The 23423-nt window shown below is 42.9% G+C and overlaps 1 pseudogene; it reads right to left on the bottom strand.

The window, feature by feature from the left end:
* LOC138149334 (deoxyhypusine hydroxylase pseudogene) overlaps nucleotides 1–23423 on the bottom strand; it is a 29542-nt pseudogene that overhangs the window by 4537 nt on the left and 1582 nt on the right.

Below are 23423 nucleotides of genomic sequence, written 5' to 3'. Positions count from 1 at the left end.
CCTTAGGGTTTCTGGCTAAAACAGAAAGAATTGCTATTTACATTCACGCTGAGTCAATCAGGACCCAAAAAATGACCAAGTGGGGCTTGGCCTGGGATGTATTGTTGTTGGCTAATCAATAAGAATACAAAGATAAAAATAAAAATAGTCCTTTCCCTCAAGAAGTTTACATTCTAGAAGCTCTGTGGGAAAATCAAAAGCAAAATGAAATGCAATTTGTAGAGTAGAATTTCTTTTTTTTTTTTTGAGAGAAAATAAGCAAAGTAGGGAAAAATGAAACAAAGAAAAGGCTTAATACAAATATCTCATTGAAAAGTACAAGGAAAGCCACTCTTTTCAAACAGCTTCAACAGAAATGAAAACTTAATTCAGGGACAAATTTATATTGAAATCAATATAAACTTCCTGTGCAAAATAAGGCTTAAAGTAACAGAAGCAGGCAGCAGAAATGAAGGAAAAAAAATGAGTTCTAAGCAGCAGGCTCACTATGCAACAAAGAAATATAGAGGGCTTGCCTCCCTCACAACTGTGTTAGTTAAGGGGAAGGTTCCCTATTGTGGCTTGTATGGAGAACATGTCCCTATAAGTGTTATTAGATTGTAAGCTCCTTGAGGGCAGGGACTGCCTTTTCCCTTTCTTTGTATCCCCAGTGCTGAAACATAGTGCTGGGCACATAATAGGTGCTTAATAAATGTTTACTATTTGCTGTAAATGCAGGAAGTAAGACGAAGAGAACTTGGGTATACCCCTGAGAAAGAATATGATGAAAGGCTCTTCTCTCACACAACATACCTCATCTACTAGTTTAGAGGAAATATCCTTGCTAGTTTCTTGATAATCTCTCCTTGCTATTTACTCCTCCTGCTTGTCACCCTGATTCTGCTAAGGAGAATTGTAGCATTATTGCACACCTGGGTTATGTCTTCCACCCTAGGAGCGAGATGATTCATACTTTACAACCCCAGCGATGGGAATTTTACTTTTATCCAGAACTTGGTGCTTGGTTTTCCAACCTCAGACACTGTGGCTTTCACAAAACACAAGGGAAAGGTCAACGTCTGCTAATTTCTTTTGCACAGAAAGCCATCTATATAAACACAACAGAAGCAAGGGAGGGGAGGCTGGCTGGTATACCAGCTTCTATATTCCACCAGCCATAGAGGGCACTTCTGGCTACTGGAGCAAGGCAAACTTCCTCTGCTCCATCCCCTTCATGGGAAGTAGGGTACAGTGAATGTGGAGGTCTAGTTCAGTTAAAGGGAAATCGACCTTCCCAACTCTGAGGCAGGGAAGGAAAGATGGAGTCATCTCCATCCAATCATCCCTCAGTCTGAAACTTCCCTAGGCACTGAATTGCCCCTGCCTGCTCCTTTAGGAGTGGTAGCTCTAAAGAGGACCTTTCAGAGTATGTCGGGAAGAGTAGATGAATGTAAGTATTGTGACTCACCAGAGTCTACATGATGTTAAGATGGAGGATGACCCCAGCTCTCTATCTCTTGACCTTGTTTTCACTTCCCTTCTTCCTCAAGATTCTTATAAAGGATTTCCAGTGCCCTCAGTTCCATGATGGAAATGACTGGTGGAATTTTTGGAAAAAAATGTCCATCTCCATGGTGACTTTGAAATAGGGTTACATGTATTTACACGTCTATGTACATATATGCCCATATAAATGTACATATATGCACACATATATATCCATGTCACCATGGAGATAGAAATGCTTTCCAAGGACAGCAGCAAAATAGCAATCAAAATGTTTGCCTAAAATAGCAGGACATATTTTGGACATATGTTTATATGTCTGAAATAAGTACATACATTTATATGTACAAAATAAGTACAAGGCAATTTTGAAGGGGGGGTCACTGGCAGCTAGGGGTCAGGGAAGGCCTCATGAAGGGGGTAGTTTGTGAGATGTTTTGAAGGAAATTTGGGATTTCAGAAGTTCTAATTAATTTCTCTAAGGATCAGTTGTGTGTGTGTACACACGTGTGTGCATGAGTGCATGCTCATGCACAAACACACAAGTGAACATGTGCAAAGTCTTTCAAAACAGACAATTTGGCTACTCGGTCATTTAATGCAAACAGACAATATGACCTCCCTGGCTGACTCGTGTGATTTAGACCAGAGCCTTCTTCTGAAGTATCATGCTCACTAATTTAAGTTATCTGAAGGAGTGACTTTCTCCCCACTAGGAAAATTATATTTGCCTTAGTTGGCAACCAAGGATAAAATCCACCTTAATGATCCCCTCTCACCTCCCAGGGGACGTATTTCCCCAGCTTTTATGACATCATTTAGTATATATCCTATGCCTCAGGAGAATGTAAGCCCCTTGAAAGCAGGGGGTGTATTGTCTTTGTATCTCTTATGGCCAGCACAGAGTAGGCTCTTAAGATTCAAGCACCTCAGTGGCATGATGGATGGAGTAATGGAGCTGGAGTCAGGAAAGTCCGAGTTCATGGGATCTGAATCCTGTGTCAGACACAAGCTATGAGACCCTGGACAGCTCACTTATCCGCTCTTAGCCTGTCTTCTGTTCCGTGTCACCATGTCAGTCCCCCATTTAATAAGCTCCAATGGCTCTCTATCCATTCTAGACTCAAATATCAAAGCTTTTAAAGCTCTCCACAACCTGGCCCCTTCCTACCTTTCTACCTTAATCCCCTCCATGTATTTTGTGATCCAGTGACACGCTTCCTCCCACACGACTCAGCATTTTCACTGACTGGCCTCCCTAGGCCTAGAAGTCTCTTCCTCATTCTCTTATTTTCTGTCCCTCTCCTTCCTTCCCCCTCCTCCTCCTCCTTGCTTTCTGTCCTGCCTTATGTACCCCACCTCTGTCTCTTCTTCTTCCTGTCCCTTCCCCTCTGTTCCCCTCCCTCTTCCCCTCTGCCCTGCCTTTGTCTCTCCCTCTACCCACTCTTTACTTATTTCTTCCCCCCTCTCCCTCTCTTTGTCTCTCTGTCTTTCTCCCTTTCTCTCTCTCTCCCTCCCTCCTTCCTCCTCCTCTCTTTCCATCCCCTTCTCTGTCCCCCTCCTTTTCCCCTCCCTCTGTCTTCCTCTCCCTTTCTGTCCCCTTTTTATCTCCCCGTCTGCCTCTTTCTTTCCTCCTCTCTTTCCCTCTGTCCCTTTCTTCTACCAACCCCTGACTCCCTGTCTTTTTCTCTCCCTTCCTCCCTGTCTTTTTCTCTCCCTTCCTCCCTGTCTTTCTCTCTCCCTTCCTCCCTGTCTTTCTCTCTCCCTTCCTCCCTGTCTTTCTCTCTCCCTTCCTCCCTGTCTTTTTCTCTCCCTTCCTCCCTGTCTTTTCCTCTCCCTTCCTCCCTGTCTTTCTCTCTCCCTTCCTCCCTGTCTTTGTCTCTCCCTTCCTCCCTGTCTTTTTCTCTCCCTTCCTCCCTGTCTTTCTCTCTCCCTTCCTCCCTGTCTTTTTCTCTCTCTTCCTCCCTGTCTTTTTCTCTTCCTCCCCCCCCTTTGCCTCTCTTTATATCCCTAGCACTTAGTGTGGTAACCAGTACATAGTAGGTACTTAATAAATTTGATTTGTGATCAAAATAAAATAAAAAAAATAAATTTGCTATTTGATTGATTTCTCTCAAATATCCTCTTTCTTATTCCAGTTTGCAGGGCCCTTTTCAGACATGATCAGAAGCATGGAGACTCTTGACCCTCCCCTCAGAGAGGATGCTCATTTCTGCCTTTCTTCTGAATTATACATTTTTTCTTTGGGTGGTGAAGGAAGCAAAGATGCTTCCAAAATAAGGCTTCCCACTTGCAATATAATTTGTTCATTGATTGTCCGTCAGGACTAGACAATGAACACCAAGTACAACTGCTTAACCTGAAGGGACCTGGAAGCTTTCCAGCTGTGTGGAAGCATAGATCAGGTGTCAGAATCTGATTACATGCTGCTGTCTGAATAGAACAGTAGGGCTTTGCAAGACAAGGGGAGGAGTGTTAAATGGGGCTGGAGATAGGGATCTTTCGATTCAGAGGAAATAGCATGTTAGTGTAAGAGACTTTTGGAATTCCTTTGTTCAACCAGTACATTTTACAGAGGAGGAAATGACTTGTCCAAGGTCACATAGTTGCTAAGTAAAAGAACTGAGATTCAAAGCCAGGTCTTGTAACTCGACTTAACTTGCTCTTTTCACTGCTGTGTTGATTGATGTGTCCTTTAGCTAAGAATTAAGACAGTCATTGAGATGGCTTGTGTAGTGGAAAGAACACTGGATGGACTATCAGGAAACCTGGTTTTGAGTCTTGGTTTTGCTTCTAATTCTCTATATCACCTTGCATGAATGTCTTCCCTTCTCTGGGCTTCAGTTTTCCCCATTTGTAAAATAAGGGGTTTGGATAAGAATGTGGATAGAGTGTTGGGCCTGGAGTCAGGGACACCTGAGCTCAAGTCCAACCTCAGAAACTTAGTAGCTGTATGACCTTGGGTAAGTCACATAACCTTGGTTTGCCTCAGTTTCCTCAACTGTAAAGTGGGGATAATAGAACATGTGCCCTGCAGAGATGTTGTGAGGATCAAATGAGATACTCTTTGTAAATTGCTTAGCATAGTTCTTGGCACATGGCACGCATTTAAAAGATGCTTGCTATTCCTTTCCAGCTCTGGCATTCTCTCTTCTAATTAGCTCATTGCATCCCTAGTTATGTCGCTCGTAAACCCTATGCTGAATTGCAGAGTGGCACCAAATAGAGAAGCGGCATTGCTAGAAATTGGGTCCTGGCCTCAAAGAGTTTGCGCTATAGTTAAGGAGATGATAGAAATATAATATTTCAGGGGACATAAAAGTATGAACAAGATACTTTAATAATTCAGAGGGGGAAGAGGGGAGGGAAGGAGGGAGGGAGGGAGGGATGAAGAAAGAGGGAGCGGGGAGATGAAGAGAGCAGGGGGGAAAGAGAACTGGACCAAAGGGCTCTGCTAAGGGGCTAGTGATAACATTTGTATTGCCTTTATCGCCTGACCAGCCTCATCTATTCTGCATGGCAGCCAAAGTGACCACCCTGCTTTCCCTACACATATCCCCATATTTCACCTCTAGGCTTTTCTTTCTTTTTTTTTTTATTATTAGATTTCCCCATGGAAAACTCTCCTTCACCATGTCTCTTTAGCTGTCTTCAAGGCTCACTTAGGTGCCATTTCCTACATGAAAACTTTCTTGTTTTCTACATCCCTTCCACCCCCCCATTAGTGCTCTCCCCTTTAATGTCCTTTGCATTTACTTATCTGGGTACTTTGAGTTACCCCAGTAGAATGGAAACTCCTCCAAGGTGGAGGCTAGTTTTCATTGTTGTCTTGGCAACCCCAGTGCCTAGCTGTGTTCTAAATATAGATGGTATTATGATTATCTATAGGTATTATAATTTAATATACAATGCCTTCTAAATGTAGAGGGCATTATATATTAAATGTTTATTGAATTAAATTGGCTGACCTTGGGCAAGTCATTGAACCTTTCTGGGCCTTAGTTTCTGCCGCTGTAAAATAAGGGTGTTGGCCTACACAATCTCTATGACCCTATCCAGTTCTAAATCCTATGATTCTATCCCTGTGGTTGAGGTAGCTTTTGAGCAGGACCCTGAAAGTTGGACTGAATTTTGGCAGGTGGGACAGACATCCCAGCCTTGGAAGGGGGCAGGAGGGATGGTAAACAAAAGGTCAGAAGCTAGAAGCCTCAGTCTTGGAGAATTCCTGTTTGGAGGAGAGCTGCTTTGCCTTGCTTTGTACCACAGTGCCTGGCACACAGCTGATGCTTAATAAATGCATGTTCACCATCTTTAAGTAGGGTTTGACATACTAAAATGGGCAACTTGGTGGGGGGGCATCCTTTTGTTTTTTTGCCTTTTGGAGGGCAACTGGGGTTAAGTAACTTGCCCAAGGTTACACGGCTAGTTTTTTTATGTGGGTGTTAAGTGTCTGAGGCCAGAACCAAACTCTGGTCCTCCTGACTCCAGGGCTGGAGCTTTACTCACTGCGCCCCCTAGCTTCGGGGGGGGGGGCATTCTTGACATAGGACTGAGAACAAAAAGGGTCCTGGGGATGGTGTTGTGGAAAGAACACCAGATTTGGAATCAGAAGGCGTGAGTCTGTGTGACCTTGGGCAAGTCCCTTTCCCTCTTTGGGCCTTCATTATCTCTTTTGCCAAAAGATAGAGTTGGAATAGCTTGGTCTCCAAGATCCTTTGGAACTCCAAATCCTATGATCTCTGAACCATGCTTCAGGGCTGCTAATAAATGAGACTAAAGAATGTCTGAAGTGTTAATGGACAGTAATAACCAGGAGATCCTATAGCCCTCATGGAGTGGAGATAGCCAGCCCAAGGCAGGAATGTGTGGGGAGCAAAAGCCTTAATACGGTTATAAATTAAACTGAAGGTGGGGTGGGGGTGGGGAAGCCACTGAAAATCATGGCTTCAAAGGGTGCACAACATTGCCAATTTGTTCTGCTTTCTGCTTCTCGAAGGCTCTAAATTGGAGTAAGAGGGAGGGAGGGAACTGAGAGAGGCAGGCAAGAAGGAAGGATGACAGCTACAGGTTGAGCTGGTCACAGGAAGCAGCATAGTGTCATGGAAGGACCGCTAGACTGGGAGTCCAGAGATCTGGCTTCCAGCCTTGGTCCCGGGCTCTGTGACTGAGTTGTCAGGTGACTGTAAAGTCAAATTGGATCATTTGACGTAATAGATGTAAAGCATTTGGAAAACTTCAGATGATTCTACAAATAGCTATTACTATGAGTTGTTTCTCTCTAGACCTCAGTTTCCTCATCTGTAAGTATGCAGAGTAGACTCTAGGACTGCTGCCCCCTTTCCCTGGGCCAGTGTAGACCCCTGCTGTATATAAAATAGGATATTTGGTTATATGGTCTCTAATATGCCTAATGCTTACTAAGTAACCAAGTCCCTAACTCCTCTGAGCCTTGATTTCCTCATCTGTAAAATAGGCATGGGCAACTAGGTAGTACAGTAGATAGAGTGCCAGACTGGGAGTCAGGAAGACTCTTCTTTGTGAATTAAAATCCGGCCTTAGACACTTAACTGTGTGACCTAGGGCAAGTCACTTAAGCCTGTTTGCCTCAGTTTCCTCATCTGTAAAGTGAGCTGAAGAAGGAGATGGCAAACCACTCCTGTATCTTTGCCAAGAAACCCCCAAATGGGGTCATGGAGAGTTGGATATGACTGAAAAAACTGAACAACAATAACAATGAAAATCAGGACAATAACATTTGCACCGTCTCCCTCACAGGGTTGTTGAGGAAAGCATGTCATCCTTAAAGTGCTATAGAATGAAGACTTGTTGGTATCATGCATTCCAACTAATCAGTAAACATGTATTAAATGCCTACTATGTGCTAGACATAAAGACAGAAATGAAATGTCCCGTCTATAAGTAGCTTACATCCCCAAAGGGAGACTACAGGTACAAGGCTAAGTACAAAGGAGGTAATTTCAGGGAGGGATCACTCGTCACTGGTAAGGTCAAGAGAAGCCTGATGCTTGAGGTTGTTGTTTTGTTTGTCCTTTGTTTTTGAAGAGGATGGTGACATCAGGGACATGACGTGACTTGCAGTTGACTTTGATTTGAGTGAGGGAGGCTGTGCAAGGCCACCAGCCTCACGTTCTCCTCCAGAGCCATCTGGAGCCAGTGACCTGACATTCATCAGGAAGACTGGAGATGACCCAGGCTGCGATGGGAGACCCTGGCCCTTTTAGGCTAAGGGCTTTTCAGGTACTCACTTAGAGTGAGGTGACACCCATTCAGTGAATAGGCCTCTTTAAGAAGTGAGTCAAGGGATGGCTCCTTTAATTAGAAAAAAGAAAAAAAAATCAAGTTGGGAGGGGAAGATCCTTAGGCTTGCTGTTCCAAAGAGAAACAGTTACCATTGACATTCACTCTAAGCCAGAAGGGCCCAAACTACAGCCATGAAGTGGAGCTTGGGCAGGGACCTATTGTGGTCCAATCTATGAGCTTCAGAGTGAACTGGGTTTTAGGAAGGAAGGGAGGAAGGAAGGGAGGGAGGAAGGGAGGGAGGAAGGGAGGAAGGGAGGGAGGGAGGAAGGAAGGAAGGAAGGAAGGGAGGGAGGAAGGGAGGGAGGGAGGAAGGAAGGAAGGAAGGAAGGAAGGAATCTAATCAGTAAACCCCAAGTTAAGTAGGGCAGCTTCTGACCAACAAAAGTTGCTTTTCTTTGGAGAGGAGAAGGGTAGGGAGAAGATGAATGAAGTTACCCAACTAGCTGGGTCTCCATTCAGGCAGCTTGGTCTGGTCACAGGTTGTGTTTGTCCTTCATTTCCAAAATCCTTCTTGAGCTCTTCCATGGCTTGTAACCAATTCATATTTTTCTTGGAAGCTTTTGATGCAAGAGTTCTGACTTCGTTGTCTTCCTTCCATTCCATGCTTTTATCCTTTTTGTCCCCAAAAAAGTATTCTATGGTCCATTTGTGCTTTCTCTGCTTGCTCATATTGCCAACCAATTACTTGACTTTTGAGCTCTTTGCCATGGTAGAACTCTGCTTCCAGATTACAGAGAGCTGTGTCCCAAATGGCTGGGGTTTTTGCAGCTGCTGGAGCTATTAGGAGGGACCCCTCTCTGCAGCCCCCACAATTTCTGGCACACTGGCCACACACCCCAGCACTACCACCCAAGACCAAAATCCATATCCAAGCAGGTTAAAGCAAGAGCGCTTATCCTCTGAATGGTTGCTGGACCCCCTACAATCTGCAGGCCAGGAGCTCCTGAGGCAGCCACGTGGCAGCAGCTGCAAATCTGCCATGCCTCTGCCACTTCTTGCCCTGGGGGCAGGGGCCAGACTGCCCTCTTCCGTTTCCTTCCCCTCCCCCATTCCAACAGAGTTCCACACTGACCTTTTACTTTCTTTTTGGAGTTTATGGGTTGAGAAGTCTGGAAGCCGCTACAGCTGCTGGTGATTCACTCACCTGAAGTCTGCTCCAGTGGTCACTGATTGGGGTGCCCTGGGACCGGAACCACACGGTTCATGCAGGACTGCACTTGTCTCCCAGCATGCTGCGATAGACCTTTCCTGTTGGCCTGCTGGGCTGCCTTCAGTGGAAGGTTTGTTTCTCTCTGTCACTGTGTGGGTTCTGTAGCTCTAAAGTTTGTTTAGAGTCATTTTTTACATGTATTAGAAGTGATGGAAGCCAGAGCCACATGGAGGTCCTGTTTTTACTCTGCCATTTTGGCTCTGCCCCCTTTTGTCCTTTTTTTTTTTTTTTTGAGCAATCGGGGTTAAGTAACTTGCTCAAGGTTACACGGCCAGTTATTTCTGGGTGTGGTGCTGAGTGTCTGAGCCTGGGATTCGATCTCCAAGTCATCCCAACACTGGAGCCGGTGCTCTTACTCGCTGAGCCACCTGGCTGCCCCTTTGTCCTTTGTTTTCTAAGAGGACCATAGCATCAGGAAAATGATGACATGATTTGCAGTTGACTTTGAGTGAGGGAGGGCTGTGCAAGGTCACCAGCCTTTCTCTTCCAGAGCCATCTGACTGCTTGAGGTAATACTTGACTAGAAGCTAAGAATTCTGAGGAAGAGGGAGTGCATTCCAGGCAGGGCAGACAGCCCATACAAAGGCAAGGAGGATGTGATGAAATGTCATCTGTGAGGAGGAACAGGAAGAAGGACAGTTTGGTTTAGCCATAAAATGTCAGAAAGTGAGCAAAGTATGATAAGTTTAGAAAAGATCCAGGTTGGAAAGACATATAAGTGCCAAATGATGACATCATGACAAAAGCAGTGGGGAAAAGCTTGAATTGGACTAGATTTATCATAGTAATGGAGTGAATTTTATCTTAAAAACCAGCAAGCCCCACCCCAACAAGAGGAACTAGGATTGATCGACTCCTAGCACCCCAGAAGGAAAGTTTAGTGTATGGCCTCAAGCATGAGCTATTTACTTGAAGGAGACTACTTCATGTGCAGGATGCCTGATCTCAGGCATGTCCTCAAATGACCAGAGCAATCCAGGATAGCATCATGGTGAGAGCATGGTCTCTGGAAACAACTGAACAACAAAAAAGTGCCATCAGTCCCTTGTAAATTTTTGTGTCTTAGGTGACAGACCCATTATCCCACCCTAGTTAGGTTTTGTTCAGAGGCCTTCTACTCCAAACCTTTCAGAGAAAGGAGGTGACTTGTCCAAGGCCACACAACTAGTGATTAGGAGAACCAGGATTTCAGTTCCAGTTCTTACTCCAAATACAGTGCTCCTTTTACTAAGCCAGGCCAACCGTCTCTCAGGCTAAGAGGAATTCCCAGGTGATTTACTTTAGTCTGCACTAGGTATTCTGGAGCATCACAAGACCCAGGTTGGAATAACCATTTGGCCTTTTGCTAGCTATGGGTCATAATCAATTCCATGTTCCCTTTCTGAACTTCCATTTCTTCTCCTGATAATGCTTCTTTCTTAGGGCTGACTTAAGGAAAGCACATTGTAAATGAAGAGCACTAAAGAAAGGTGGGCAGTTGTCATTCTTATTTTTTTTTTTTTGCTTTTTGGAGGGAGAAGGCAGGGAAATTGGGGTTAAGTGACTTGCCCAAGGTCACACAGATAGTAAATGTTAAGTGTCTGAGGCTGGATTTGAACTCAGGTCCTTCTGACTCCAGACCCTGTGCTCTATTCACTGTGCTACCTAGCCACCCTGTCATTCTTATTCTTGATAGGGAATTCTGTTAATCTCTACTTCAAGTGTGGCCAGCCCCAGGATAGAAAAGAAGTCTTGCCCTCACCCAGGGCCAGTAATGAAAGTTGATGTCTTGATGCTGAGGAAAACTGGATTATAGAGAATGAGGTACAAAGAATGCCAAACCCAAATGATCCTTCTTTCTAACCACCAACGCCTCAGAATGATTTGCTAAGGAGCCATGAAGAATGGGCAGGCTCAATGAGGTCTCCTTTACAAATTCTTCTTAGTACCTTGGAAGGCAAGGAATAGAAGTATTATTTTAAAAGATTCTATTTCACAGAGAAGGAAACTGAGACTCAACGGTTAAGGGTAGGCAGTGGCATAGAGTGGAAGGCATGCTGGATTTTGTGGTAGAGGACCTCTAAGTGATTTAACCTCTCTAGGCCTCAGTTTTCTCATTTGTGAAATGAAAGGGTAGGAGTAGGTGGCGCCTTTCATGCCTGAAGCTAGGATCCTAGAATCTTAAGTGACTTGTTATACCCATAGGAAGTAGCAGAGCTGAGAAGTGGTCTCAGCCCTTAAGAAACTGAGGCCCAGGGAGGTGAAGGCCCAGTGGTCTCAGGTCTCAGGTTCTAATGCCCTAGACTGACAGTGACCTCACTTTTCTCCCTCTCCTGACACTCACTAATGCAATTCCCAGAGCCTCCTGGAAGTTGGCTGCCTCATGGAACTCTCCACTCTGGGAGAAGATGAGGTAAAGTTATTTGTTCTCAAGGTCACCTGGAGGAGAAACCAGGGCTGCCCCAGATGTGGCAGCTGCTGACTTCAGCATATCAGCAATGGCTGCCCCCAAATGGATTCTGAGGACAACTGGAAGAGCAATTATTGCTGCCGACTTTAGGGACAGACATTTTAATGACTTTGTCAGCTGGGATTTGAGACCGGGAAGGATCCAAAGTGCATCTTTCAAGGTTGGTATTTCAGACAGAGTGACAGGTGAGAATGAGTGTCCAGGGCTGATGTGACTTGGGTGCTAGTACCACTTAGTGAATATTTGGGCTGAATGACTGCAATCTCCCACAACAAGATGGATATTTGGGCTTTCAGCCTGAGAAGGAGAGAGGGGAGGGGGAAAGGTAAGAGAGCTAAAACCAGCAAACCCACCGCTATGTTCTCTCAAAGAGCCAGTGTGATTTATTGAAGGCTACACAGGTAAAGTCAAACCAGTGTATGACCCTTTCGCTTGTAAGAAACCCCTGAAAAGTGTTGGGCACTTTAGAAAGAAGAGAGTATAAGCAGGGAGACCAACTTTATATTATATAAAGAAACTATATTCAAAGACACTTGGTTTTTAAAGGACTAGTCATTACTTCCTTGTCAAAAAATAATGACAAATTCTCTTGGGGAGGTTGGGGAAAAGCAAATGGAGGATACTGACAATGGTGTTAATAGTTGACATATAGCACTTCCAAGGTTTGCAAAGTGTGTTATATGTATATGCTGTCGATTGACTTTCACAACAGTCCTCATTTTTCAGATGAAGAAACTGAGACTCAGTGAGGTTAAGTAATTGACCCAGGGTCATATAGCTTGTATTTGAGGCAGGATTTGAACTCAGCTCTCCTCAACTCCAAATTTAGTACTCTATGTGCTGTGGCATACTTCCCATATATCTAGGACGTGAAGAGACCCTAGTGGTCACTTAGTGCAGTCCCTTTGTTTTAACAGATGAGAAAACTCGGACCAGGGAAGAGGAGATTGACTAAGGTCACACAGCTTGCATCAGAGAGAATTCAACCACTCTTTACCTTTAGCCTTTCCATTTGGGTTACTAGACTTCAGGTGTTCATATAGACAAAGCTCTCTGTGGCATTGTAAAGTAGTAGAGGGGTATCAGAGTTAGTCAGGAGACCAGAGTTCAAGCCTAGATTCTTCTCATTACTAGTTATGGAGCTTTGGACAAATCACTACTCTGAATGTGTTCATTTGTAAAAGGAGGATCATAATATAACTCTACAATTCCTGGACAGGATAGGTTCCTAATAAATTTTAGCCAGATTAATGCTTTGAAATTTGTAGTGCACTATATCAATGGGAGCCGTTTTTGAAGTCAAGAGAGAGGTCCTTTGATATAAGGAAAGAACCCTGGATTTGGAGTAAGGGGTCCTGGGTTTGAATCCGACCTCCACAACTTATCTACCTAAGTGTTCACCCTTGAGGAATATACTTAGTCTGTCTTGGACCTCACTTTTCTTAAACTATAAATAAAAGGGAAGGGAGGGAATGGTGTTATTGGATTAAATGACCTCTAAGAAGCCTCCCTTTTCTAGATGCTATGAATTATATAGCTCTTCCCAGATGGCCTGTATATATTGGAGGACAGAACAGGCTTGAAGCTAAGGTTTCACTGTGTTCTTGTATTAGAAGGTCCTTCTTTAATGCCAGCTTCCACTGGCATGTTTTTATCATAGTTTCTAATGTTCTGGAGACAAGATACATGCCCTGTTGAATATTTTCAAGTTTTAATTTTGAATTCAGATCAGAAAATATTTATTAAATGCCTACAATTTACAAGGCCCTGTATTTGATACTGGTGATGCAGGGAGAAAAAACTTTGGCTCCTTCCCCAAAAGAGCATGTATTCTACCCAGGGATGAGAGCCTGGCAGCAGAAAGGACTTTCTGCTCAGATAATTATCATATAAGATAGGAAGGGAAAGCAAAGGTCCAGGCAGGATGCTCTAGAAATATCTGAAAAAAAGGAGGAACACTTTTAGCTGAGATAATCAGAGAAGGTGACTTAGAGCGGGGTGCCACTTGAGCTGACGTATTAATGAAGATGAGAGAGTCTTAACGATTTTGTGTCCTGGAACCATTTGGCAGTCTGGTGATGCCTATAGATGCCTTGTTTTATGCATGTTTTACATTGCATGTAAATTATAAAGAATTTATATTATTATATTATGATTATAATATAATAATTATATTATATATAATTATATATAATATATATATATATATATACAGAATTATAAATGAAACCAAGTTTATTGAAATATGATCACCAGAATATCTACACAAAAAAATCTATGGACCCAGGTCAAGAACACTTGATCTACAATAATGATAGACTTAGCTCTTCTCAACAATGCAAGGATCTAAGACAATCCCAAAAGGCTCATGATGGAAAATGCTATCTGCATGCAGATAAAGAACTATGGAGTCTGAATGCAGATCGAAGCAGACTATTTTTACTTTTTTTGGTATAGTTTGTTCCTTTTGTTCCGTTTCTTCTTTCACAACATGACTAATATGGAAATATGTTTTATATGATTGCACATATATAACCTATATCAAATTGCTTACTGTCTTAGGGAGAAGGGAGGGGAGAGACAGAAGGAGAAAAAATTGGAGCTTGAATTCTTTTTAAAAAAAATGAATGTTAAAAATTATCTTTACATGTAATTGGAAAAAATAAAATGCCATTTAAAAATGAGGAAAAAAAAAGAATACTTGAACTAAAGACAGAGAAGGAAAATGTACAATCCTGCCATGGTAAGGTTGGAGTGGTATACTTAGTAATCCAGTTTGGCAAGAACATAGAGTGTATGAAAGGAATAATGTGAAATAAAGCTGGAAGGGTAGGTTGGAATCAGACTGGAAAGGGCATTAAGTGCCAAGTTGAGTTTATATTTTATATAAGAGGCAACAGGAAGTTATCGAAGGTGGCTTTTGAGCAGAGGAGTGACATGGTCAAGCCCCTGTACCTTAGGGAACTTATCTTATAGAGAGAGAGAGAGAGAGAGAGAGAGAGAGAGAGCAGTTAGATCACTGCATTAGCAGTGAAAAGGCCCTAAACCAAGGTGCCATTGTACACAATAGATATGAGATGCTGTAGGATAAAAATGACTTGGCAGCTTGAAGAGAAAGAAGGCAAGAAGCATGTCCTACTGATCTCTGGGAATGGTGAGAATGCCCGGAAGAAGGACGGCACTATCTCCTACTGAGGTAAGAAAGGAGAGAGTAAAAGAAAGATCTCTTCTCAGAGACAACGTGATCTGTAATGCTGATATTGGGCTCAGGTATCCAATTTGCTTTACTGTCCATAGCAAATCCTGAGTAAAGGTCTAATTTCAGGATGTGCCCAGGAATATGTTTCTCCTCTATTGCAGGTAGGATGCTCCTTTGGTTTAAGTGGCAGATATTGCTAGTACTTTTTCATTTGCATGGAAAATGTCAAATTATAATGTATCATTTTCATTTCCCCATGCTAACAATCCTTTCTCACAGTCATTAGCAGGAAAGCTCATCTCAGAAGTAATTTCCTGATCATCACATTTTTGAATATATATTTTTTTAATTTGCTACCCCTGCTGGTATGCCAGTTGGAGTCTGTGCTAATCCACTAGAGATTTCTCTGTTATTTCTCAGAGATTGATACAAGTCAGATCTTATGTCTGCTTTGGTTTAGGGGCAGTACATAAGAGGATGGAATCATAGAACTGGAAGGGACTTCTGGGTAATTAACTCCAATAAACCCAGCAGATATTGACTTTAAAGTTGAAAGAGATTGTCACCAAAATAGTCTGATGCAATGTTTCATCCTGCTTTTCTCAGTGTGAAGCAGAAGGACTTGGAGTCAGGAGTCAGGTGTTCTTGGGCGGCTTACTTGGCCTCTTTGAAATTCAGTTTCCCTATCTCTAAAATGGGAATAAAAATATTAGCACTCCCATCCTGACAGAGTTGTGGTGAGTCAAATATTTTTTTTTGGAGGGCAATTGGGGTTAAGTGACTTGCCCAAGGTCACACAGCTAGTTTTTGTGTTAAGTGTCTGAGGCTGAATCTGAACTCAGGTCCTCCTGACTCCAGGGCCGGTGCTTTAGTCACTGTGCCACCTAGCCTCCCCTGTGAGTCAAATCTTTATAAATTGTAAAGCTCATTAGAAATATGAGTTGTGATGGTGCAATGAATAGAGCACCAGCCCTGGAGTCAGAAGGACCTGAGTTCAAATCCAACCTCAGACACTCAACACAAAAAAAACTAGTTGTGTGATCTTGGGCAAATCAACCCCAATTACCCTACCTTCCCCCCTCCAAAAAGCAAAAAGAAAGAAGAAGAAAAAAAAAGAAATACAAGTTGTTATTACTCAGTCATTGGTGGGGGGTGGGGAGGGGTGAAAGTCATGGAATTAAGAGACTTGGATTAGAATCATAGCTCTGATGTTTACTATGTAACCACTGGCAAATCATGGATCAACTTAATCTCAGTTTCCTCATCTGTCTCATGGGGCCAATACCTGCAATACTTATTTGCCTTAGAGGGTGGTTGTAGGGAAAAGTATTTGATAAACTTTAAAGTACTCTAATGATATAAGGTTTTTTGGTTTTGTCCACACCTGTACTTTTACTGGTATAATAATACTGTGAGCTCCTGGGGAGTGGGGCTGTTTGCTTGCGTTTGCTTGGTATGTACAATGGTACCGACACATACTAAGTTCTCCATAAAAAATGTTTGTTAAGTAACAATACTAAAAATAATGATAGACAACTAACATTTACATAACACTATAAGGTTTACAAAGCATTTTACATATTATCTTATTTGATCTTTAGAAGAACCCCCAGAAACAAGGGCTATTATTATTTCCATTTAACTGATCAAACAACTGAGTCTGACAGCTAAAATGACTGGCCCAGAGTATATGAGGCAGGATTTGAACTCAAATCTTCTTGACTTGTTCCCAGTGAAGAAACTCTATACTAAGGCAGATCAGTGACTTTTTTGCAACTTTTTGCAACTTCTGGTTACCTAGGGCCCTGCGGTAGTATTATAAATAACTGCACTTTCTGGAACACACCTGGCGGGCATCTTACACGCATGGTATCCTTTTGCTGTCTCTACCCACTCTAGTGGTGATAGGGTTGGTGGTGTTTTTCAGTCTTTCATTCTCAAAGAGGACCAATGGCATCATGAGGGTGATGTGTTGACTTGCTTGTGAATTGGGTTTAAATGAGGCAGAGTTCCACAAAGTCATCAACTTCTCTCACTCTTCCAGAGTCACTGAAGTCCAGTGGCAAGACAAAAGTCTGGATAACTGGTGAGGGCCCTTTAAGGCTGTTGGAACAAAATTTTCATCTACCCATTCTGCCAGGGGGAACTCTTCACACGCTTGGAGCAGACATCCCCCTAACTCATTAATGGACAACTGGACTTGGTTCAGGATGCAGTGGGTGACCTTGGCCTTTCTGAATTAAGATTTTTCCCAGGTCTTAGTTTGTCTGAGACAACCCAGTGACTAAGGACTAGGTAAGAATTGAGACAAAAGATGGTCCAGTTTACCATCACAAAACTAACAGTCTTGGAGGAGAAGATGAAGGATGAATAACAACAAGCACTAATATCCCACCTGTGGGCATGTGCCAACCTGAGCCATCCACTCTCACTTCTCTCTACTATCTTCATCCTCCTAGTCTAAAATGGAGAATGTTCAGAAATCCACGTTGTTGATACCCCAAACGCATGTGGAGAAACAGTGGACGGACGGATGGACAGAATCATATGCTGGACCTCAGTTTCTCAACTGTTAAATGAAGGAATTGGACTCAATGGTCTATAAGAACCCTTCCAGCTCTAAATTTATGGCCCAACCTGTTCTGTCACTGCTTTGTCTCGGTGTCCTAGTTTACAAAAGACAGGGAAAATGATCTCTGACCTTCACTCCTTTGTAGGAATGTTGCAAAGACAAATGAGATTTATGAAAACACTTGGCACAGTGTTTGGAGGAAAAGTGTGATATAAATGCAAGATTTTTTTCCTGTGGAAAATATATTTCAGTGGGAGTTCCACTCCCTCCTTTCATGAGAAGTCCATGACTCAGTTTTGGAAATGAAACCTCTAGCTTTATTTTCCATGCTATGGAAAATAGATTACTTTCTCTCTCCCATATATGCATACAGGGAGGCAGGTTTGAGGAGGGTTTTCTTCTCCTTTCCAGGCACTGCTCTGCCACCCCCACTTAGTTGCATTATTAACCTTGAGTAATAATAATAAAATAACTCACATTTATGTAGCACTTTAAGGCATACAAAACACTCTTCCTCATATTAACCCAATGAGATTAAATGACTTGTCCAGGGTCATGTATCTCCTAAGTGTCCCAGCTGGGATTTGAACTCTGGTCTGCTAACACGTCAGTTGTTTTTTCCATCATACCAAGTTGTCCAAGTTACCATTTACTTTTGTAGAGTAAGAATTAAGGGGGAATATACGTCAGAACCTTAGAACTGACTCAGACTAGTTCTCTTGGAACATTTGTCCTTCTTAAAAGCCTGTTGATATGTCTCTATATGTCATGAGGTCATTTAGTGATTTGACTACAGACCTGTTTCCAGCTTCTCTACTCTTCAGATTTTAGCCCTACCCTAGTGCCGAAGTGGCCACAGTCCTCTGAGCTCAATAAACAAAAATCCAAAAAAAGTATGCGTGGTGTCCCCGAGTTGAAAGGGATGACAAGGGTCAGCTGGTCCAATCCAGACCTAAATGAGAATCCCACCTTACAGAATCTTTGACAGATTATCAGTTTCTGCTTAAAGATACAATGTGATGGGGAGCCCGCATGTTACTTTTGGGCAGAGCTGATTGTTGGGAAGATTTTCTTTTAACAAACCTAAATCTGATTACTTCAAGTCATTTTTTTTTTCAGTTCTGTCCCCTCCCTTCCCTCTCCCCCCTCCCAGGGCCAAGGAGAACAAGTTAAATCCCTTTTTCATGAGGCAGCCCATTAAATAAGGAAGAGGGAACATGGAGGAGGTTGTCGCCTGCCTCTGTTATTGATTCCAAAATGGAGAATTATGGTCTCTGTGCTATGCCCTGGCTCTCTGTGCTACTCAGGTCACCCTTGTGCTTTCTTTGCTCTTTGTTTTCAAAACAGGAACACATTTGTAAAGTCCTTCTCATTCCCTGTAATGAGGTTAGAAATGACAAAGTTTTATGCAGGTTATTATCTGTACAGACTCAAACCTGTTGACCTTTCTGGGCTATTCATTGCTGTTTCTGGGGCTGGATGTGCCATATGCAATGGTTTGTTTGAAGCTTAGTTTCTTAGTAACAGGGAGTGGTTTGGAGAGGCAAGAATATGCCCTTTAATTTTTTTTTTTTGCATTCTATGTCTTCTGTAATTTTTTTTTGAAATCTCTTGTTTTCACATCACCTCCATCTCCCAGTGTAGTCTTCCCTTATTCCCCTCTGAGACAATAATCAAAGAAAAAAATAGTTCAACCAAACTAACCAACATATCAGAAAACTCTGATGCTATTTGCATTGTTCCATACCTATGGACCCCCACCTCTACAGAGAAGCAATGGGGAGGTGCTTTCTTGTTTTCTTTATTTAGGACCATGCTTGATCATTTTAATTTCCTGGCATTTAGTTTTGATCTGCATTTTCTTCTAATTGGCATCATGGAATTTAGTGTTAGAGCCTGGAGGACCCTTAGAACTTAGAAATATCAGAGGTAAAAGGGATCCTGGAACATAGAATGTTGAAGAGATACAGATAGAATGTCTTCATTTTACAGAGAAGGAAACTGAGGCCGAGTGGCCAGGTAATTCAATCCTCACAGCAATGACATTATTTTTCTTAGAGATGGTGTTATTTTTATTCCCATTTTAAAGATGAGGAAACTGATGTTTATAGTTAAGTGATTTGCCCAGGGTTATACATTAGTAAGGGCAGCTAGGTGGTACGTGGATTGAGTGCTGGGCCTGAAGTCAGGAAGATGCATCTTTGTGAGTTCAAATCTGGCCTCAGACGCTTACTAGCTGTGTGACCCTGGGCAAGTTACCTCAGTTTCCTCATCTGTTAAATGTACTGGAGAAGAAAATGGCAAACCACACCCATGTCTTTGCCAATTAAACACCAAATGGGGTCACAAAGGATCAGAGTTAGACACAACTGAACCGCAACATCTATTAGTAAGTATCTGAAGCCAGATTCAAACTCAGGTGTTCCTTATTCCCAGTCCAGTGATGAGTTAGAGGCAGTGCCAGAATTAGAGCCCAGACTTTTGAATATATGAGTCTCATCCCCTGTACAGTACTTTTTGTATTAGAAAGGGTTTCTACGCATCACCACTCCATTCCCTTCTGGGGCCTGCCATTCTTCTTGAATACACTGAACAAAAAGAGATCATTTAAAAAAACATTGCCTTTGAAAATCCATCTCCATATCAAACAGAGAGCCTCACGAGGAGTGTCTAGAAACAGCCGAGAAGGGAGGAGAGCAGACCATCAGCTCCATTAGACTTAGAAACATAGCACCTTCCCCAAAGGAGGAAAACTCAGGTAGTATGAAAAAGGGGGTGACATTTGCACCTAATTCTCCACCTGGCAAAATCCCATGGCTGTGGGGAAGTCTGCGCCCATGTCCTTTATTAACTAAAGGCCAAAAATGTCAAGATGAGTCCCTTTCTTCCCCTTTCCCCTGCCCCCCCCCCGCCCCCGCCATGGGCTAGGCCCAAACTGATAAGGAATGCGCCATTTTGAGTCTTGTTTCCAAAGCTAGCCACAAGAGAAATCCTAAGCATCATTTCTCCTGTCTTCTCAAGCAGTATGAGCAATGTGTCATGTTACCTAGTGAATGAGACGCAGCTTAACCCGGCTTGTCATCTTACAGGTCGGACACTTGTTTCTCCTGCTCGGTGATAATGGGAGGCTTAGATTTCATACAGATAGAATCAACAGCAGAAAGAAGATCGCACCTAATGGCTAATTCGATTTGAACATATGTTTCCACTCAATTTTGGCGACCTTTGTTGTTTCATCTGATATGGCTCTGTTTTCTGTGGCCTGGCATGACCACCACTATCCATTTGTCTTCCATCCATTCCAGACCAAAGCCTTTAAAAGAGGCCAAGCACTCACCAGAATTTTTCATATTTTTCCCCCCATGAAACATTGTTAATAGATTTTTAAGAACCACAGTTATTCAAAAACCAAAAAGCTTATACTTTTAAGAGCTGGAAGGGACATTATAGTCCATCAAGTCTAACCTCTTTCTTTTAGAGTTGAGGACACTGAGGCCCAGAAAAGTAGTGTACTTACCCAAGGTCATATAATTAGTAACTGGAATCAGAACTGGAATTTGAACCCAATTCCTCTGACTTAAGGTCTGTTTATGAGAACTGATGCTGTTTTGACTTTTGTGGGTGTTGTTATTCTCCATCCTTCTGTCCCTGTGGATGTTGTAGAGATACCTGTGGGTTTTCCACAGCTGTGCCAGCAGAGCATGAGGGTCTAGCAGACCCTGCCAAGCAGGAGAGGCTGTGAATATAGTCCAGGAATGGGCTATCTGTCAGCCAAGGGCCAGCCTAAGTAGTTAGTCTCATCACCAGAAGTTTAGCCACCACGGAATGAAGCTCTCTCTTTCTGTCTTTTTTTGTGAGGAGAATTTGTGGGTATTGGTTGAAGAGGCACCCACATGGGAAAAAAAATTCTTGGTGCCTTGAAATACTGAAGAATGGATTCCTTAAAAGACAGAAGATGGCTAGGACCTAATGGGACAACAGGGAGTTATCTGTTGTGGATCGAATTTGATCAGGCTTTGTAAGGAAACTGAAACATAGGAACAATTAATTTAAATACAAGTTCTACAAATCTAAGTGTTGATTACGTACAGAGTCAAAGACAGTGTGCTTAAGTGGGTAGTGAGTCAGACTACTAGTAAGAGTTAAATTCAGCTTCCGTGACATTTGTTACATACACATACTCAGGGCCCCCAGGCAGTTCTCTAAGACTACGTGGTACAGGAGGGTCCATCTGCATTGGCCAATGGCATTTCCTATACGTATGGAATCATAGACCCAACCACCTTCCCCACAAACTCCCCCAAAACCTCGTTGCAGAGCACAGCCATGGGCTGAGGTAGGCAGAGAGATGGTAGAGATGAAAAAATAAATAGGAAGCAATCAGTCAATATTTATTAAGCACCTACTATGTTCTAGTGAGTCTCCTAAGCCCTAGGAATAAAAAAAAAAGCAAAAGATAGCCCCTGCCCTCAAGGAGTTTACAATCTAATAGCAGATGTCTTCAGACTCAGAGTCTAAAGATTTGGGTTTTAGTCCTGGCTTCCGACCCTCACTAGATTCGTGATCTCTGGCAAATCCAAGCCTTATAGACTTCACTTTCCTCCTTTGTAAAATGAGCAAGTTAGATTAGCTAATCTCTAAGGTCCCTTCCATTTCTATCATTCCTTGAGAAACTTGTTGAAAACATAGACCCCTGCACCACCCCCATGGAACTTCTTGTCTCAAGAGAAAATATGAGTTCAGATTTTCAAAAACTATGTGTGTTTGTCAAGTTAGCAAGAACTTATTAAAGGCCTACCATATATCTGCACTGTGCTAAACTGAGTGTGTGTGTGTGTGTGTGTGTGTGTGTGTGTGTATATATGTGTATGGGGGGTGTTTAAAAAGAAAGGCAAAAGACATTTCTTGCCCTCAAGGAGCTTACAGTCCAGAGGGGGGAAGATAACATGTAAACAACTATATACAAATTATGATACACAAGATCTCCATATGCATGTGATATATATGAAATATATATATATGACAGATTGGAAGTTGTTTGTCCTTTGTTCTTGAAGAGGATCATGACATTGGGAAGATGATGTTTTGACTTTCAAGTAAATTGGATTTAAGTGAGGCTGTGCAATTTAATTTAAGGCTGTGCAAAGTCACCAGCCTGACTCTCTCTGTCAGCCATCTGGGTCCAGTGGCCAGAAGGCCCTGATGCAGTGGGAGGCCTCTCCGTTTTTAAGGTCCTTCCCAGGTCTCAGAGGGAAGGCACGGGTATGGGGGCTCCTTTCACAGATGCTGATTTACCTCTCCCCCAGCTCCCAAATCCACCATAGCTCAGTAGATGATTTTATTAGCTGATGGAGCTAACAAAGAATGCATCTCCCAGTGGCCAACCTTCTGGCGGGGCGCCTCCTCACACTCCTCTAGGCTGCTCCCCTGGCTGCAGATGCACAATCTGTCGTCAGACTCATCCTCAAAGTCTTTCCAGCTTGATAGGCCCTCACAGAGCTTGTACTTGGCTGGCACAGCTTTAGAGAATCCAGGGTCACCCTTATACCACAGTGAGGCATCAGAGAATGATTTGGGGAGAGGATGAGAATAGCATAAACATTAATAATTATAATACAGACTTGAACATGAGCTGCTCACCAAAAAGGGGTGTGAATCAAATGATATTCTATGTCCAATGAAGAAGAAAGGTCTTTTCCCAAAATGGAAGGGGGAGGTGCTGTGGTGCTAGGAAAGGCTTCCTGGAGGAGGTGACCTTTAAAGCAGACTGAAAGAAAGGTGGGGTTACAATGGGCTGTGATGGGGGTTCAGGGAGGAGAGAAGGGCATTCCGGGCATTAGGAAGGGCATGAACCCTGGCTGAACTCATTCTAAGCTGCCATTCGAACTTCTCAGAAACTCTCCAAGTTCAGACTTGGCGCAGGAAACAGGCAAAATGTGATGAGTTGTGTAATAAGCATAATATCTCTCTTTCTATACTGCTTTAAAGTTTGCAAAGCACTTTCTTCCCAACAACTCTGGGAGCCAAGTAATTATTATTCCTATTTTACAGAGGAAAAAACGGAGGCTGAGGGAAGTCAAGTCACTTGAGGTCCTGTGGATCATGTGTCAGAGACTGGAGTTAAATCTAGGCCTTCCTTGTCCTCTGTTAGATCTATTATAGCACACTGTGGCACTCCCTCCCCTCC

Source organism: Petaurus breviceps, unplaced genomic scaffold (assembly GCF_028583685.1).
Source record: "Petaurus breviceps papuanus isolate PSGF00001 unplaced genomic scaffold, PetGlider_PUasm1.0 90847, whole genome shotgun sequence".
Classification (NCBI taxonomy): Eukaryota; Metazoa; Chordata; class Mammalia; order Diprotodontia; family Petauridae; genus Petaurus; species Petaurus breviceps.
Note: the sequence above shows the minus strand (reverse complement) of the source record. Positions and strands in the feature narration are given on the sequence as shown.